General features: G+C 53.7%; 2 non-coding genes across 2 annotated transcripts in view; both read left to right on the top strand.

The window, feature by feature from the left end:
* Positions 1-1,011: 1,011 nt before the first annotated feature.
* GLRG_12547 lies at positions 1,012-2,802 on the top strand. The gene has a single exon (XR_001139484.1). It is a non-coding gene; the product is annotated as an 18S ribosomal RNA (ribosomal RNA).
* Positions 2,803-2,982: 180 nt separating this feature from the next.
* The window catches only part of GLRG_12546, a 3,493-nt gene continuing 2,433 nt past the window's right edge, over positions 2,983-4,042 (top strand). Inside the window, exon 1 of the ribosomal RNA XR_001139483.1 lies at positions 2,983-4,042. This exon is cut by the window's right edge and continues 2,433 nt beyond it. This is a non-coding gene — a ribosomal RNA (28S ribosomal RNA).

Below are 4,042 nucleotides of genomic sequence, written 5' to 3'. Positions count from 1 at the left end.
AAGGCACCCTGGAAAGGAAAAAAGGTACCCTGGAAAAGAAAAAGATACCCTGGAAGAGGAAAAAGGCGGTGCACGCGGGTGCACGCGGGCGTAGGCGATTGACCGGCGACGGCGACGGCGAGGTCGGGTGGTTGCGATCAACCGGCGACGGCGACGGCGAGGTCGGGTGGTTGCGATCAACCGGCGACGGCGACGGCGAGGTCGGGTGGTTGCGATCAACCGGCGACGGCGACGGCGAGGTCGCGCGACGGGCATGCCGCGGGGCTGCGTGCAGGATCGGATAAGGTTTTGGTGGCCGTGAGTCGATTTTTTTGTTTTCCCATACAAATCTTTTTTTCGGGAAATGTTTTTTCGGGCCAAAACCCAGTGGAGCGGGGTGGGGGCCTAAAAGATGTCGGTGGGCCTATGAGAAGAGAGCGAGTGCGGCCCTAACGGGCGGCACAGCGCAGCTACTCCGCCCCTCAGCGGGTGCGCGCCGTAGAAATACGGCGCAACTGGTCCCATATCTTGAAGACTACTACGTGGTGTCTCCCTGAACAGCCTTGAAGGGCAGTGTCCTCGGTCGCGGGGAGTTCATAGTAGAAGTCGCCTCCCACTGCGGTGGCCGCCCAGGCGGACCGCCAATCTGGGATTGCCCGGAGGGATTAGGGGTCTTCGGGCCCCCAGTCTCGAAGGATGGGTTCTGTGGATGGATGGCCGCTGGCTACACTTACACGGAGCAACGGGAGAAAAACGCCCGCGATGGACGCTGAATAGCTGAAGCCGCGGGGCCAGTTTCTCCTCTTGGGGCCCCCAAGCCACGCAACCCCCCAACGGGGCACAGCGCGGCGAACGGTGCGCTCTGGGGAATTTAGAGGGGGAAGGTGGAAGCCTCCCGGGGCGTCGTCGGCCCAGCCGAACGGCCGTCCCGGAGGGCGCGAGCGCTGTTCACGCAGCGCGAGCGACACCGGTAACTAAACTTCTTCGGCGCTGCTCGCAGCGCTGATGGCCAACCCCGGCGTTACGATAGTTACCTGGTTGATTCTGCCAGTAGTCATATGCTTGTCTCAAAGATTAAGCCATGCATGTCTAAGTATAAGCAATTATACAGCGAAACTGCGAATGGCTCATTATATAAGTTATCGTTTATTTGATAGTACCTTACTACATGGATAACCGTGGTAATTCTAGAGCTAATACATGCTAAAAACCCCGACTCACGAAGGGGTGTATTTATTAGATTAAAAACCAATGCCCTTCGGGGCTCACTGGTGATTCATAATAACTTCTCGAATCGCATGGCCTTGCGCCGGCGATGGTTCATTCAAATTTCTTCCCTATCAACTTTCGATGCTAGAGTAGTGTTCTAGCATGGTTACAACGGGTAACGGAGGGTTAGGGCTCGACCCCGGAGAAGGAGCCTGAGAAACGGCTACTACATCCAAGGAAGGCAGCAGGCGCGCAAATTACCCAATCCCGACACGGGGAGGTAGTGACGATAAATACTGATACAGGGCTCTTTTGGGTCTTGTAATTGGAATGAGTACAATTTAAATCCCTTAACGAGGAACAATTGGAGGGCAAGTCTGGTGCCAGCAGCCGCGGTAATTCCAGCTCCAATAGCGTATATTAAAGTTGTTGTGGTTAAAAAGCTCGTAGTAGAACCTTGGGCCTGGCTGGCCGGTCCGCCTCACCGCGTGCACTGGTCCGGCCGGGCCTTTCCCTCTGCGGAACCGCATGCCCTTCACTGGGTGTGCCGGGGAAGCAGGACTTTTACTTTGAAAAAATTAGAGTGCTCCAGGCAGGCCTATGCTCGAATACATTAGCATGGAATAATAGAATAGGACGTGTGGTTCTATTTTGTTGGTTTCTAGGACCGCCGTAATGATTAATAGGGACAGTCGGGGGCATCAGTATTCAATTGTCAGAGGTGAAATTCTTGGATTTATTGAAGACTAACTACTGCGAAAGCATTTGCCAAGGATGTTTTCATTTATCAGGAACGAAAGTTAGGGGATCGAAGACGATCAGATACCGTCGTAGTCTTAACCATAAACTATGCCGACTAGGGATCGGACGATGTTATTTTTTGACTCGTTCGGCACCTTACGAGAAATCAAAGTGCTTGGGCTCCAGGGGGAGTATGGTCGCAAGGCTGAAACTTAAAGAAATTGACGGAAGGGCACCACCAGGGGTGGAGCCTGCGGCTTAATTTGACTCAACACGGGGAAACTCACCAGGTCCAGACACAATGAGGATTGACAGATTGAGAGCTCTTTCTTGATTTTGTGGGTGGTGGTGCATGGCGTTCTTAGTTGGTGGAGTGATTTGTCTGCTTAATTGCGATAACGAACGAGACCTTGACCTGCTAAATAGCCCGTATTGCTTTGGCAGTACGCCGGCTTCTTAGAGGGACTATCGGCTCAAGCCGATGGAAGTGCGAGGCAATAACAGGTCTGTGATGCCCTTAGATGTTCTGGGCCGCACGCGCGTTACACTGACGGAGCCAGCGAGTACTCCCTTGGCCGGAAGGCCCGGGTAATCTTGTTAAACTCCGTCGTGCTGGGATAGAGCATTGCAATTATTGCTCTTCACGAGGAATCCCTAGTAAGCGCAAGTCATCAGCTTGCGTTGATTACGTCCCTGCCCTTTGTACACACCGCCCGTCGCTACTACCGATTGAATGGCTCAGTGAGGCTTTCGGACTGGCCCAGAGAGGTGGGCAACTACCACTCAGGGCCGGAAAGTTATCCAAACTCGGTCATTTAGAGGAAGTAAAAGTCGTAACAAGGTCTCCGTTGGTGACCAGCGGAGGGATCATTACTGAGTTACCGCTCTATAACCCTTTGTGAACATACCTAACCGTTGCTTCGGCGGGTTAGGGGGTCCCTCTCCGGGGGACGCCCTCCCGGCCGGCCCCACTGCGGGGCTCGGCGCCCGCCGGAGGATAACCAAACTCTGATTTAACGACGTCTCTCTGAGTGGCACAAGCAAATAATTAAAACTTTTAACAACGGATCTCTTGGTCTGGCATCGATGAAGACGCAGCGAAATGCGATAAGTAATGTGAATTGCAGAATTCAGTGAATCATCGAATCTTTGAACGCACATTGCGCCCGCCAGCATTCTGGCGGGCATGCCTGTTCGAGCGTCATTTCAACCCTCAAGCTCCGCTTGGTGTTGGGGCCTACGGCGTACGTCGTAGGCCCTTAAAGGTAGTGGCGGACCCTCCCGGAGCCTCCTTTGCGTAGTAACTAACGTCTCGCATCGGGATCCGGAGGGACTCTTGCCGTAAACCCCCAACTTTTTAACTGGTTGACCTCGGATCAGGTAGGATACCCGCTGAACTTAAGCATATCAATAAGCGGAGGAAAGAAACCAACAGGGATTGCCCCAGTAACGGCGAGTGAAGCGGCAACAGCTCAAATTTGAAATCTGGCCCAGGCCCGAGTTGTAATTGCAGAGGATGCTTTTGGCGCGGTGCCTTCCGAGTTCCCTGGAACGGGACGCCATAGAGGGTGAGAGCCCCGTACGGTTGGACACCAAGCCTCTGTAAAGCTCCTTCGACGAGTCGAGTAGTTTGGGAATGCTGCTCAAAATGGGAGGTATATTCTTCTAAAGCTAAATATTGGCCAGAGACCGATAGCGCACAAGTTACTATCGAAAGATGAAAAGCACTTTGAAAAGAGGGTTAAACAGCACGTGAAATTGTTAAAAGGGAAGCGCTTGTGACCAGACTTGCGCCCGGTGAATCACCCAGCTCTCGCGCTGGGCACTTCGCCGGCACAGGCCAGCATCAGCTCGCCGTCGGGGACAAAAGCTTGGGGAACGTAGCTCTCTTCGGGGAGTGTTATAGCCCCTTGCATAATACCCTTCGGCGGGCTGAGGTACGCGTTCGCAAGGATGCTGGCGTAATGGTCATCAGCGACCCGTCTTGAAACACGGACCAAGGAGTCAACCTTATGTGCGAGTGTTTGGGTGTCAAACCCCTACGCGTAATGAAAGTGAACGCAGGTGAGAGCTTCGGCGCATCATCGACCGATCCTGATGTTCTCGGATGGAT

The sequence above is a fragment of the Colletotrichum graminicola genome (assembly GCF_000149035.1).
Source record: "Colletotrichum graminicola M1.001 genomic scaffold supercont1.112, whole genome shotgun sequence".
Classification (NCBI taxonomy): domain Eukaryota; kingdom Fungi; phylum Ascomycota; class Sordariomycetes; order Glomerellales; family Glomerellaceae; genus Colletotrichum; species Colletotrichum graminicola.
The sequence above is the reverse complement of the archived record's forward strand: the minus strand, read 5'-3'. Positions and strand labels throughout refer to the sequence as shown.